The 15,361-nt window shown below is 48.5% G+C and overlaps 1 long non-coding RNA gene across 2 annotated transcripts in view; it reads left to right on the forward strand.

The window, feature by feature from the left end:
- Nucleotides 1-205: 205 nt before the first annotated feature.
- The window catches only part of LOC308466036, a 90,749-nt gene continuing 75,593 nt past the window's right edge, over nt 206-15,361 (forward strand). The window contains exons 1-3 of one of the 2 annotated variants that reach the window (XR_013980625.1): nt 206-993; nt 2,323-2,419; nt 11,217-11,357. This is a non-coding gene — a long non-coding RNA (uncharacterized lncRNA). Of the gene's footprint in view, nt 994-2,322; nt 2,420-11,216; nt 11,358-15,361 lie in introns of those variants that run through there. The other variant, XR_013980624.1, reaches the window with a different exon arrangement.

A 15,361-nucleotide genomic window follows, 5' to 3' on the forward strand; every position in this document is an offset into this window, starting at 1 on the left:
AGACAGACAGAACCAGGAGCCAGGCTTAAAACCAAAGTGCTGCATTTAAAATTTTACATCGCAGGCAATTTGCACAGTTTAGGGGAACCTAACCAGGAGCAGGAGAGAGGGAGAGAGGGAGGGAGGGAGAGAAGCCTTTTGTGGCTTTGCTCAGAGAACTTGAAAGGGAGGCCGACAAGCCGATGAAATAATGAACTTTATTTGATTTTATTTTCACATTTTGGACCTGGAAGGGGAAAAAAGAAAAAGCCCAGCGAGACAATGCGGACTTAGAATCAAAGCCAGCTGACCTTCGCTTGATGACCCTGCAGGGGGAAAAATGAGCTCAAAATATAAGATGGAGAGAAAGCAGAACCGTCTCCTGACTTATTGTATTCGTTTCATATTTCCCAGGGGCATCAGCTGAAGCTGTTAACAAGTGGCTCACAAATGAATCCATTCCCCTTTCATCTTTTTTTTTTTTGTCTCTTTGCCTCTCCCTCCAACCTCAGCGTTAATATAGATTTCCCTGCTGCTAGATCCCCTGCTAGCTCCTCTCTGAGTCAGCCTTTCTGCAAGGACTGTGTCATTTATTTCCTCATTTCCTAGCACTTCTCTCTCTTTTTTTCCCTTGCTCTTTCACCACAGCTCCCAGGAGCACTACATTTCCTGAATCTGCACACTCATTTCTGAAACACTCTGCTTTCCTTTCCCTTAGCCTAAACTGAATCTCCCCACCAGTTTGTTGGGGGCTCCTTCCTAAAGAGATGAGAATCTGTCCATCAGGGAAATGGAGCCAGATTCCTGCTAGGCCTTTTCTATTCATCCCCTCCTCGACTCTTGGCTTCCCCCTGTTGGGAGCATAAGACTCAGGACACAGACTGCATTTGCAGGCCACCACCGGTGCCAAGGCAATTCTCGGAAGGACATGGCAATAAAGAGGAAGAAAGGAAAATATCTCATTTGCTCCAGAGTTCCTTCGAAGCCGGGCTCCTGCGCACCTCATTTGGCAAGGTGAGAATCTCCCAAATCCTCTTCTGGTCTTTGCTAGCAGCAAAGAATAAAAGTGTGGGGCTTTGCTTTAATAGAGTTTCGTGTTTATGGGATGAGATCAGCCAGGAGCTGTGCCCGGGAATAAATAAGTCCCCAAGACACAAAAGCCAGCAGTGAGGAAGAAAAATCTGCTCTGGGTGGGGAAGGAAGGAGGGAGAGGCGATTCTGTGATAACCTGAAAGTTATCTGCTGAGAAGGAGGCCAACTGTGCTTAAGGGGTTCCAGAACCTACATAGGTTTTCAGGGAATAAATGCACAGAGCAATCATTTTCAGAGACATCAAAAGGAGCCATCTCCCATTATTGATGCTAAAACAGGGGTGAAGATTCAGAGGCCTGAGGGCCCTTGAGAAGCTTCCCAGGCTATCCCTTCTCATCAGCCAGCCATCCCTCCCCTTCACCCTCTCCTTGAGTGTTTAGTCCTGGCTAGAAAGTGCTTGCCTGGTTGGAGGAGAGAGAGGGGAGAGGGGTTTGTGAGTGTAAAATTGTACAAAAGTAAAATCTATATCCAATACTCTACCCCAGAGGTTTCCAAATGTCAGGGACTGGGCAGAGGAGGAATGGTGGAGACCGCCTCCCCAGCCTGATCCTTCCAGAAAAGAAGGAGACAGTTCAGAATTACAACAGGGGTTTGAGGGAGGTCACAGCTCAGAGGCAGTTGAGGGGAAAAGGTGGGAAATAATGGGAGAGGAGGAGGAAGACAAAGCACCAGAAGGGAGACAGCTGACGGTCACAGTGTCATTAGAAAGCATTCCAGACCCCCCTTCTCCCAGAACTCGGCGAGCCTTGAAAGTAGTAGAGTAAAGGGCTTAGAAGCAAAGGGCCCTCAGTGCCACCCATAAAGGACAAGGTGACGAATGAGGAAGTGGGAGAAAAGGGGGCAGAGAGTCACTCAGGACAATGCCATTATTCCAAGAGGCTGCATTCCCAAGCCTCTCTCTGTGAATATTGAATAAAAAGCATATGGTAAGGACTTTTCCTTGTCATATCCATTCCTGGAAACCTGCCATGGGGTTGATTCCTCTGCTGCCTGACACCAAACTTATTTGGCCTACCCCTCCCTTTGGGGAGCGGGCACTCAGCACACACAAACACCCCAGGAAATCTACCTTCTTTAAGCGAACAAACCAAAAGATGCAGTGACAAATTTGCATTCTTTTATGTACCTATATTTCTACCTACATCCTACAACATGGTAAAGAAAATGTGGTTGTAAATATGACACCTTGGAGCTTGAAATTGTACAATTATTTATTGAAGTAAATCACAGTCACATTCACTTTACACACAGGGTTTGCCCAAGCACAGGAAAACAACCTCACCTCCAGCATGACTGCCAGATCTCAGGAAGACGTTGTCGCTGTCCCGCAACGGCACCCGACCTGCTGGTAAGTGTCATTACACAACAGATGAAACATGTATGAATGCTTTATTGATTTTTTCTCCACTTCTTTCTTTATGCTTCCACTGCCCCCTTATTTTTATTCAATGCCCCTCAATTGCACCAGAGGCTACCACTGCCCTCCTGGATCGTTCCAGTGCCTCCCAGGGGGTGGTAATGCTCACTTTGGGAAACACCACTCTACCCACTATTTTCCAATGATGGCATGTGGCCCCTGGAATATTGCTCAGAAGGGAAGGCAGCTACTGTACTGAGTTCAAGACATACTCCACTCAACCCTCCTTGGATAATGAGCCCAAAGCTGCAGAGGTTATAAATTCAAGGCTTATTTAAGCACCACAGACAGCTCTTTCCAGAGGGCAGAGCCTACAGCACAACAGGTCTTACCTGCTCAGACATCTCCAGCTCTCTACTACAGCAACATCTTCCCTGTGTTGTCTAAGAAGGAACCAGCCAGGCCTGATTGAATGGGGAGCTCTCCAAGGTGCTGATCTGATCTCCTGAAACTATGAGTCTGGGGTGGGAAACCTGTGGCCCTCCAGATGTTACTGTACTACAACTCCTCTGATCATTGGCCGCACTGACTAGGCTGGAGTCCACCAACATCTGGACAATCACAGGTTCAAGCTATAGTGTGGTGATACCTGACTTGGAATTACCTAGTGACCCCTTCTAGCTTCCAGCTGCCCCTAAGGAAAGTGCTGGGCACTTTGTGAAATATTTTTTAACTCTGTCCTTTTTTTGGTGTCTATATTTATGCTGCATGGGGGAGGCTTTTATGGGGTCCCTGAAGCAGCTCAAAGCAGTATGGAACAAAATCAATAAAAAGTTTGAAAACAAATGATTTACTTTAAAAAGAGAAGAGGCAGGTACCATAAGAGCAAAAGAGAGAAGAGCCTGCTCCATCAAGCCAATGGCCCATCTAACCCAGCTTCCTGCTGTCACAGTGACCACCCAGATCACTTAGACCTTCAAGCAGGACCCAAGCCAAAGAGTCCTCTCCCCTCCTGCAGTTTCCAGCAACTGGTATTTAGAAGCATTACTGTCTTCGACCATGGAGGCAAAGCATAGCCACTCTGGCTAGTAGCCATCAATAGCCCTATCTTCCATGAATTTGTCTATTCCTGATTTGAAAGCCATCTGCATGGGTGGCTATCTCTGCCTCCTGTGGGAGGGAGTTCCATAGTTTAACTACAGAGGTACCTCAGATTACGGACACTTCAGGTTACAGATGCTTCAGGTTACAGCCTCCGCTAACTCAGAAATAGTACCTCAGGTTAAGAACTTTGCTTTTTTGTGCTCCAGCAGCATGGTGGCAGCAGGAGGCCCCAATAGCTAAAGTGGTATCTCAGGTTAAGAACAATTTCAGGTTAAGAACGGACCTCCAGAACGAATTAAGTTCTTAACCCGAGGTACCACTGTATGTGCTGCATACTTCCTTTTATCTTGCCAGAATCTTCCTACATTCAGTGCCATGACCACGAGCTCTAGTGTTATCAGAGAGGGACACAAACATTTATTGATCCACAGGCATCGGGTGGGGTGGCTACATCAGAAGCAAGTAGCCAGTGATCCCCTCTGAAGCTCTGGAAGGGTGTCAGATGCAACTACAGTGGTACCTTTGGTTACATACGCTTCAGGTTACAGACTCTGCTAACCCAGAAATATTACCTCAGGTTAAGAACTTTGCTTCAGGATGAGAACAGAAATCATGCTCTGGCGGCGTGGCGGCAGCAGGAGGCCCCATTAGCTAAAGTGGTGCTTCAGGTTAAGAACAGTTTCAGGTTAAGAACAGACCTCTGGAATGAATTAAGTTCTTAACCCAAGGTACCACTGTATCTGGGAATTGCCGTCAAATCCGCCTCCCCATCATTTTATTCCTCTCCTCCTTAAGGAGGAACCTTCATCAAGTCAGCCCTGGTGCCAAGGGAGGCATAAATAGGATCGCTATCTCCCCCTCATTCATAAAAGACTGGAATCCCTGCCTGTTAACAAGTGCTGTGTAATGAAGGGCAAGCAATGGTGACCTCTTGGAGACTAAATGAGGCCCACTTAGCATCCGCATCACTCCCTGGACGTCCATTCGGATTCTCTATTACCGAACTGACTAGGCCTGACACAGGCTCCTCCATTCTGCTTCCTATCCAGGGACCGCGTGAGTAGCTTAAGAGCTGAGTTTACCCTCGGAAAGAGTGTTTGCTTATTATCAACAAAGCGCAGCGCTCGAGGTTGCAAATCCCATTTGGGCCACGGGGGCCATAACAAGGCCCAGTTTAAAAGCGGGCCTTTAAGCAGTTTAAAAGCGAGAGAAAATGTAGCTGTGCAAAGCTGATTGAGACTGGCGTCCCGTTTAAAGTGGATCGCCAGCCAATCCTAGCACCAGCCAATGGGTTCCTGGCCTGATGGCAGACCGGGCCTGGTCAGCAGCCAATTCAGTTTAAATGTGGCAGCGGCCACAGGGAGCCTGAACACAAATAAGGCTTTTAGAAAAATGCTCAGCAGTGCCGTTGTTAAATCAAGCCTTCTACAGATGCAGAGGCATAATCAAGCTAGCCATGTTCTCTTTGAGCAATGGTGAGGAACCTCCAGCCCAGGGGCCAAATGCAGCCCCCAGGCCTCTCAATCTGGCCCTTGTGATTTTCCCCAGGCCATGCCCCCCACCGGCCCTCCATTCCCAGACCCTCCAAGTGTACCTATTTTCCAGGGACAGTCCTGGATTTACAGAAGCCATCCCAGTTTCTGACATGATCCTGGAGTGTCCTGCTTTCCCTTAGGATGTCCTTGTTTTCATTGGAGAGAGGTTGGAGGGTATGTTGCACCTTATTCCCCCCCCCTTTTTTTGCCTTAAATGTTTTTGCCCCTCTGAAAGTCACCAATCTAGATGGCTTTGAAAGAGGATCTGACAAATGCATGGAGGAAAGGACTATACAGTGGTGCCCAGCAAGACGAATGCCTCGCAAGACGGAAAACTCGCTAGACGAAAGAGTTTTCCGTTTTGGAGGTGCCTCGCAAAACGAATCTGCTATGGGCTTGCTTCGCAAGACGAAAATGTCTTGCGAGTTCCTGGGGTTTTTTTTCTCCTTTTCCCCCTCTTTTTCTAAGTCGCTAAGCCGCTTATCTGCTTATCCGATAAGCTGATAAGCTGCTAAAAGCCGCTAAAAGCCGCTAAAAGCCGCTAATAGCGCTAATAGCGCTAATCCGCTAATCCCGTCAATGGGCTTGCTTCGCAAGACGAAAAAACCGCTAGACGAAGAGACTCCCAGAACGGATTCTTTTCGTCTTGCGAGGCACCACTGTAGTTGGCTCATAGCCATGGTGGTTACTCTCTGCCTCCACAGTTGGAGGCAGCATTGCCCTTGAGTACCAGTTGCCGAAAACAACAGAAGGGGAGAGGGCTCTTGTGCTCGAATCCTGCTTGCATGTTTCCCACAGGTAATGGGCATCTGATTGGCCACTGTGAGAACAGGATGCTGGACTCCCTTTGGTCTGATGCAGCAGGCTCCTACTGTGTTCTTATGATGCTGCTGTTCTCCTATTGTGTGTCAGGCTTCAGGGAACCCGATCCCTCCCACAGTGGCAGCCAAGGAGCAGACAAACAAGAAGAGCTCTTACCAAGTCTTTTATTCAATAGTCACAGAGAGAGAGCATAGAAATGCCATCTCTCTTAGATAAATGGTGTTGCTCCGTGTAAAGTCCCACCCCCTCTATCTCTCCTATTATACGTCATCCCTGTGTTGGCTCATCTGTGTTTTCTGCCTCTGAGCTTTCTGTTCTACTACTCTCAATGCATGCCGGGTCCTGGGAAAGGGAATGCTTTCTAAAGACGCTGAGTCTGTCAGCTGTTTCTCCCCTGGTCCTTCTTTTCCTGCTGCTGCTCTCCCAATATTTCCCAGCCTCTCCCCTCTGCAGTTTCTGAACTATGACCTTCTGCAAACCACTTTTGTAAATCTATACTGTCCTCCTCTTCTCAAGAGGGTTAAAGAAAAGGGGGGGCGGTCCCCACCATTCTTCCTCAGTCCAGTCCCTGACATTGTGTTATTATGTTCTCACCTGTAGCCTCTGAATTCCTGTTGCTGGGAATCACAAGCAGGGAGAATGCTGCTGTCAGGTGTGCGTGCAGGAACCAGGCCCTGTGACCAATAGGACTTTGCAGGACTGGGGCCTTCCTAAGTTTGTTCTGAAGAGGCAAGGCGCGGTCTCACAGGTGAAGCCGATTGGTAACTCACAGCACCTGGTGGCAAGAGCTGGGAAGGGATATAAGGTCAGCATTTCCCTTCGGCTCTTTGCCACAGCAATACGCTTCCTGCCTTGGGCTTCTTGCTTCCTGATCCTTGAACCTCGGCTTCTTGACTCCTTGCTTCTTGATCCTCAGACCCTTGATTTCTTGACTCCCGGTTCTCTGACCCTCGGACTCTACCCCCGTTCCTGCTCCCATCCCGCCATCTTGCCCCCGGTCCTGACGTCCCCTGCCAGGACTTTGATCACCCATGACAGCTGCTGCTGCTGCACTCAGGCCCTGTTTCTGGGCCTCCTGTTGTGGTATACAGATCAGTTATATTCAATGTAAGACTTTAAGGTTGTATACAGTATAGGGTTGGGGGAGAAGAGAGTGGGTGGTTAGTAAACTTTCATTCTTTTCACTCTTTCATTGTGTATGTGTGAGGTTTTTGTGTCAGCGTCATGTGGGTCAGTTCTTGTTCTACTCATTTATTAGCTTTCATTGGCAGTGAGAGAGGTTGAGGGGGCCCTGGGCATGGGTGGCTGCCTTCAGCTGACTGCACTGAGCTTTGTTTATGTGTGTGAGGGGTTGTTGGGTCAAGATAGCCATATCGATTTGTATGCCGTCAGTGGGTTCTCGTTGTTGTCTTGTGGGGCTGTATGTATAATAAAGGGGAGCCACACTGGGGTGAAGGCATCCTCTTTTATTTGTCCCTATCTTTGTTTCTGTTTATTGCTTAGCTTTTCTAGTAAGGCAGTTTCCCATACAGTTTGGTACCAGTGGTCCATGTTCACTCCTGACACGTCTTCCCAGAGTTTGGCTATGATGCTACCACCGGGTTCTTCTCATGTTCTGAACCTACCATATTTTTCACTCCATAAGACACACTTTTTTTCTTCCTAAAAAGTAAGGGGAAATGTCTGTGTGTCTTATGGAACGAATGCGTGGTCCCTGGAGCCAAATTGCCCAGGCGCAAAAAGCTGATCATGCTTTTTTAAAAAAAAAGAAGAAGAGGGAAGTGGGTGTTAAAACAAGGCCTTTGGTTGTTTGCCGATTGGGAGAGAGATAAGGGATGCTAGAGATAAAGGAGGCTGCCTGGGAGGGGGAAGGTAAAGACAGCAAACTTGCAAACGGGGGAAACAGGAAGACTAAAGCAATAAGGAGAGAAATTAGAAGAAAAGGAGGAGCAAAAAACTGCTCCACCTAAGGAAAAGACGCTAAGGCAAACAAGAGGGAAGGGAGTGTTGAAAGGAAACAGCTGATTGGTGGGATCGGAAGAGAGATAAGGGACACTAGAGGAGGCTGCTTGGGAGGGAGGAGGTAAAAGTCCATGGATCCTCAGGATTTTTACATTGGGTCATCCCAAATTCACCATCAGATCACATAGCATGTCCATGGCTACAGCCTGCACCAAAAAAATCACGCACCCACTGTTGCGTGAGGCCACAATGGTGCAAAAATGCCTGGTGCTGAAAGGGGTTTCAGACTTGCCTCTTTTCATTCCTTCCTCTGCCCCATGGCAAAAATCTCTCACACTGTTCCTTGTTCTTTCCAGATGTTCTTGTTTCAAAGCATCCAGGAATCCCAATGCTCCAGATTGTGAAATCTAGGAGCGCCTGATTTCTTTGAGATGACTGACATAGATGGGGGGGGCAGGAATGGTGGTGGATGCCTCTCCTTCCAGATATGCAAACACCTGGATGGGCTCCCTGCCCATTTCCAAGGAGCCTGCCTGATGGTTTCCTATTTTCTTTGCTTTCTATCCATGAAACCAGCTGGCACCTTGTTTTTCCTGTTAATGAGCCTGCACCGGAGGAGGGGGAAAGGGACTTGATCCCTACCAGGTTTTCAAGTCTTCCCCCCCACACACCTCCATTTCTCAAGTAGAGCTGAACTCCTTCTTTGTCCTTGCCTCAGCTTCTAAATCTGGAAATGACTGAAGCTGCAAAGCACTCCCGAAATAAATCTTGTCAAAATCCAAGCTCCGACACCCTCTCCCCACCGCTACCCCACACCAGAGGGTGAGATTTCTCACACCCAAACCAAGACTCAATGTATTAAAAGACAGGTGAGGGTATTCGAGGCTGCCTCAAAACCCCATCCTTTGATCCACGAGCCCTAGATTTGTTTGGGAGCTGACTCCAGTGACTCATGGAGACATACATCATCTGCAAAAGGGAGCGGGTGGCGCTGTGGTCTAAACCACTGAGCCTCTTGGGCTTGCTGATTGGAAGGTTGGCAGTTTGAATCCCTATGATGGAGTGAGCTCCCATTGCTCTGTCTCAGCTTCTGCCAACTGAGCAGTTCAAAAGCATACCAGTACAAGTAGATAAATAGGTACCACTGCAGCAGGAAGGTAACCGGCATTTCCGTGTGCTCTGGCTTCCATCATGGTATTCTGTTGTGCCAGAAGCAGTTTAGTCATGCTGGCCACATGACCCAGAAAGCTGTCTGTGGACAAACGCCGGCTCCCTCGGTCTGAAAGCAAGATGATCGCCACACCCCATAGTAGCATTTGATAGGACTTAACCATCCAGGGGTCCTTTACCTTTGCCTTACATATGCTACATCCTGTGTATCAGGGCGGAGAACCCTTTTCTGCCTGAGGGCTATATTCCCTTGGGTTGGGGGCACATAGCTGCAGTGGTGGGCAGGGCCAGCAGCAGAGTGGCCAGAGCAAGGAATGTGAATTGTACCTTTCTATAATAAGCTAGTTTCTACACACACACTCACACACATATGTCTCTGTCCTCCATCCAGACAAGCAAGAGGCAGGAACAGAGTTCAAGGGTGCATTCCACCCAGGCAAAAAACATTCAAGGAAGGTGTGAAGCAGGACCAGCGAGGGGTGTGGGCCAGGGAGAGAGGGTCTGGCCTTGCAAAATTTCTGCAGTCCAGATAGAGAATCCTGGAGGGCCACATTTGACTCCAGGTCTGAGATCCTGTACTCTTGCTGTATATCCGTTTAGCTGTGGTACACTGCAGACCAGTGTCCCCTCGCCCAGCCCTGGTGCAACCCAACAGTGGATGGCTGCTTGCAAGAGTTTCTGGTTGGCAGGGAGCTAAACTGTCCTCCTCACTGTCCTCATAGCAATCATCACAGCTTTTGGCAGTTTAGGCAGTGGGTAAGCCTTAGTTTTCCTTGGAGGGCAGGTTGTAGCCTCTGCCTACCCCTCGAAAGGTAAGGGATATCCCATTAAGGGATCCAGGAGGAGCTGTTTCTGTCTGGATGCCCAGGCAGGGGCAAAGACCATAGCAGTTCTCAAGGTGGCAATCCTGCAGAGCCGTTCCTATTTGACGTAAGTCATAGGACCTCCTCACTTCAGGGTTGACCAGAAAAGAAATGCTCCCAGCAGGCAGGCTGAATATCGATGGTTATACCCAATGCTCATGCCATACCTCTAACATCTGTAATAAATAAAGTTGTGGCCTTATTTGATCCAAAGTAGTTTGTCCTGTCTGTTTCTTCTCCATAAAGTCAGGGCAGCAGGATGCAACGCCTGGGCATGCAAATGCTTAGCTGCAGGCATCTCCTCCCCAGCCCTGCCTATACTGAAAATAAAGTCTCAACTACCTCATTAGGGAGGAGTGTCAAATGAATTATCATCATTACTTGTAGAGCACCTACGATCTAAGTGCTGTCCCTGTTATAAAGCAGGAGTAGTCTGAGGATAAATGCCAGGTGTTTTGGATTGCAACTCCCATCGGCCCCAGCCAGCATGGTCCATAATCATAGCTGATGGGAGTTGTAGTCCAAAATATCTGGAAAGTACAAGGTTAGCTACTATTGCTGCCTCTGCTCATGTTGCTTGCCAATCTTACAAAGTGAAGTGTGAAGACTCCTCTCCCCTTACAATTAATATTATATAGTAAGCTAAGGCAGTCCTCAAGGGATGCGGGTGGTGCTGTGGTCTAAACCACAGAGCCTAGGGCTTGCCGATCAGAAGGTCGGCGGTTTGAATCCCTGCAACAGGGTGAGCTCCCGTTGCTCGGTCCCTGCTCCTACCCACCTAGCAGTTCAAAAGCACATCAAGTGCAAGTAGATAAATAGGTACCGCTCCGGCGGAAGGTAAATGGCGTTTCTGTGTTCTGCTCTGGTTCGCCAGAAGCAGCTTAGTCATGCTGGCCACATGACCCGGAAAAACTGTTTGCAGACAAACGTTGGCTCCCTCAGCCTGTAAAGCGAGATGAACGCACAGCCCCAGAGTCATCCGTGACTGGACCTAATGGTCAGGGGTACCTTTACCTTTTAAGGCAGTCCTCAGCTCACAATCTAATAGACATGATACAAAAGCGTAAAGGCCAACTGAGGGGGTTAAGTTGCTCTCGCCGTTGACATGATGATCTTCTTAGGATACAGGGAGTGCAGCCTCCCAGCAATGCTAAGTTGTCTGCTTCTCTCTTAGCCCAACCTAGGGATGCTGGAGATTGAACCAGGGCAGACTCCCTACCACCGAGCCATGGCCCTTCTCAGTATAAGCAGCCACCTTATGCCAAGTCAGCCCACTGGTCCATTGAGCTCAGTGTGGCCTACACTGATTGGCAGCACTTTCTGGTGTTTCAGGCAGGAGACTCTCCCTCCCCCAACACACCTGGAGATGATGGGAATGTTGTGCACGGCAGATGTTATGGTCCATTATTTTGACTGGCAGTCTCCGGAGAGAATCCTTTTGAACAGAAACAGAGAGCGCAAGAAGTCTCCAGAGAAAAAATGACTGGCAGCATCTCTCCAGGGTTTCGCATCTCTACCCACCTAGGATTAAAGCTGGGATCTTCTCTACCAAAAGTCCATCCGTTTTGTATACTACTTGTGAGGGCCTAGAGCAGCCTAGTGGCATGTATAGGTATGCATATATAGTTGTTCATAGTTTGTAAAGTTAAAAAGGTAATGAAAACAAATTTAAGAAAGAAACCACGAAAAAATGATCCTATGAAACAGCAATGCTGAAGCTCAATCATGAACCGGATATGCGGTGATTTGGGGGTACCAAGGAGGAGGATGGCTGCTTTTTCACCTGGGCTTTGATCAGCATCTAAGCTGAGTCACAGTATGGAGGGGAGGGGGAGGAAGGAAGGAGGGCGTTTTTCCCCTGAAAGGGCAGTGACAAAAGAGATCCTGGGAAGGCTTCATCGATACTATTCTCCTTTGAGCTTTTTATTATTTTGCTCAAAAGGCCCTTTCTTCTGAGTACAGAGAGAAAGCCCTTGTGGCAGTGGGGAGAAAGTACGGGAGGGGCGGTAGAGAGAGAGAAAGGAAGAAGGAAATGGAAAACGTCCAGGCCCATCCTCCACATTAGCGAGAAGTCCAAAAGGGATGGATGCCAGTACTAAAGATAACAGCATCCTCATTCTCGGTATGTGACCCCTGGAGTGAAACTGGGCAGCCTCTAATGGCTGGCACCACACTAGACTTCTGTGACCTTGAAAGGAAGCATTTAACCAGGGCTCACAATCTAATGGGCACCTCTCTGGCCTTAATTGCTTAATTAATACTCTGGGCAGAGGCGTTTGGAAGCCGGCAGGTGTGGTGGGGGGAGTCACACTGCCCGAGCGATGCTCCCGCACATTAGCATTCAACTTGGCTCTCTGCGGCGAGGGAAGAGCGAAGAGGGGTGCCAAAGGAATGCAATTAGTGGGACGTTCGGCCAAATGTTGCTTTTGCATGGAAGCGCCCAACGCCGTCCCGAAAGCGGGGTGCAGCCAAGCGTGCCGGCCTGGCACAGGCCCCAGGCTGGCAAGGTGTCCATGCCAGCCATTGTGGATGGAGCAACAAGATACTCCGGCTGAGTGTCCATGCCAGCCATTGTGGATGGAGCAACCACCACCTCTCCCCTCATCCCCTTCTGGACCCATTTGCTGCTGCTGTACAGCTTCACTGCTGCCTGGAGGGGCTCTTGATGAATGGATGGAGGTTGGGGAGGAGAGGACACCTGCCCCCTTGCCCTCCTCATCTCTGGATCACCTCCCAGTTGGGTCTGTTGAGCCCCGGAATGGGTACCAGCATGGAGTTGTTTGCTCGGGGAGCGAAGAGGAAACCATCAATCCTAACTACCAGGCTGAGCAAGGACATGCCATTGGCTCGCAATGATATTGGCCCAGCCACGGCGGCGGGAAGCTGTGTTTGCAAGCCTCGGAAACAAGGGTGGCTGCTAGCCATGATGACTAGGCTCTGCCTCCATGTTTGTCAGAGGAAAGAATGCTTCTGAATGCCAGTGGATGGGAATTGAAGGTGGGCAAGAGTGCTGTTGAGCTCAGGTCCTGCTTGCTGGTTTCCCATTGGGGCATCTGGTTGGCCACTGTGAGAACAGGATGCTGGGCTAGATGGGCCATTGGCCGAGTCCAGCAGGTTCATGTTACATTCTAATGGCAGAACATCTGCCAGTATTTCCTTTTTAAAAAATATTTATTTGGTTTTTCAAATTAAAATTTTACAGAGATATATCAAACATAAAAACATGATTCCAAGGAATCTCCTGGACTTCCATGCTCCCCTTTGTGGGTCCTATTATTAATCATTTCCTCCCGCATCTTTTATGGTAATCCAAATCCTTTACGTCTCCATTGTGTCCAGAATTTAGCCTTAAACTACAAGTGATATTCCAATCCTGCTAACGATTTTAACTGTTTACAATGGTCTTGTAGATAAGTTATAAATTTTCCCCATCTGCCAATATTTCCAGGTAGGGCTGAGAGAGGATCCTTATCTGAAATCCGAGAAAACCACTGCTAGTAGTAAACAATACAGAGCTGGATGGACCAGTGATCTGATGAATACCAGTTGCAAAAAGGCACAGGTGGGGAGTTCTTCTGCTTGGGTCCTGATTACAGGTTTCCCACAGTCATCAGGTTGGTCACTGTGAGAACAGGACTCATCTTCCTTCTTATGAGGACAGGGTGCGCTGCCTGAAGCCTTCAGATGTTTGCAAGTCCAAACTGGGGAGAATCTTAAGGATCGTATCTTGCAAAGGTACAAATGAAGCTACCATTGATCCATCTAGATGGGGATTGTCTAAACCAGGTATGGGGAAGCTTTAGACAAATTCATGGAGGAGTAGGCTATCAATTGCTACTAGTCATGAACTCTGTGTTCCACCTTCACTCTCAGAGGCAGTGATGCTTCTGAATAGCAGTTGCTAGAAGCCACAGGAGGGGAGAGGGCTGTTCTGCTTGGGTCCTACTTGAGGTTTTGCACAGGTATCTGGCTGGCAACCATGAGATCAGGATGCTGGACTAGATGGGCCTCCTTTGCCCTGACCCAGTAGGCTCTACTTGTGTGTGTTTTTTGACCCTCTGGATGTTGCCGAACTCCAACTCCTATTAGCCCAAGCAAGTGTAGCCAATGACCAGGGATGATGCAAGCTGTAGGTCACCAACATCTGGAGAACCAAAGGTTCCACACAACTGATCTATGCTGGCTGACAGTGGCTCTGCAAGGTTTCAGGCAGAGGACCTCCCCTGTCAGCCCTCCCTGGACTGAACCTGGGACCTTCTACATGCAAATAGATCCCAGACCATGGAGACCCTGAACATAAGGAATTTGGAAGATATTCCAAAGCTATTTCAGATGAGGCCATGCCACTGTATAACTTCAAATAATAGACTCTCAGCCTACAGAATAGCTTTCTACAGTTATTCAGCAGCACATGAGGCAGTATAGTGTAGTTGTTAGAGTGTCGGTCTAGGACCTGGGAGACCAGCTTTCAAATCCCCAGTCAGCCATGAAGCTTACTGGGTGGGCCAGTCACTGCCTCTCAGCCTAACCTACCTCACAGGGTTGTTGTGGGGTTGAAATGAGAAGGAAGAGAACCACATACACCACATGGAACTCCTTGGAGAAAAAGATGGGATATAATTGCAATAAATAAATAATATTTATGATGCCATTCCAATCACTGAGCTATTTGAACCTGGGTGGGACTAACTGGATGCTTACCTGGATAAAATAAAAGGGGAAAAATATGGCTGAATATTTGTCCAATCTTTTTTAGGGATTTCCCAACCAACCAAAATGTCCAGTTTTCCCACCCTCAGAAAAGGAACTAGTTCTTAATCAATGCAACCCAAGTCGAAGTTTTCCTCCCACGTGCATTCCGGGAGATATGCAGATAACTCAGGTAGCTTTTGTGGCCCCATTGGCTGATTGCAAAGAAGGAAGAGAGGGGGGAGAATAGGTCAATCCATGCCCGAATGAGGCTCTCATCAGGCATTGCCTTGCAGCAGCCAAGTTGCTGTCTGTCTCCTTTTGAAATGTCTAGGAGCGATTTTGGCTCTCGCTAAGTAAACTGTGTCTTGTTCCCACTCCTAGCAGAGAAGCAGCAGCTGCAGCTGCTGTTGAGGAAGGAAACTGCTTCAGACAATGAATAATGGGCTCTGTTTTTCTGGAAAACCTGAAAGTGGAGACTGCCAATCTCAGCAACAGTCTTCCGGAGAAAGGGGAACCCAGGGCTATTTTTTCCACCCTGGTTTCAAAGTGTCTGAAACAGAGTTGGTCTGCGTAGTGATACCTTTCTAAGGTTTCTTAAAAGGTGCAGCTTAGAGAGGTGGTCAAGCCTAGCTGGAAGGAAGCAGCGGAAGCTACCATGTGCTCAATCAGTGGTCCATCTAGCTCAGTGCTGTCTACACTGACTGGCAGCAGCTTGCCAGTGTTTCAGGCAGGAGACTCTTCCAGCCCTACCTGGAGAAGCCAGGGGTTGAATCTGGGAGTTAAGA

The sequence above is a fragment of the Podarcis pityusensis genome (assembly GCF_964106645.2).
Source record: "Podarcis pityusensis genome assembly, chromosome: 16".
In the NCBI taxonomy this organism is placed as follows: domain Eukaryota; kingdom Metazoa; phylum Chordata; class Lepidosauria; order Squamata; family Lacertidae; genus Podarcis; species Podarcis pityusensis.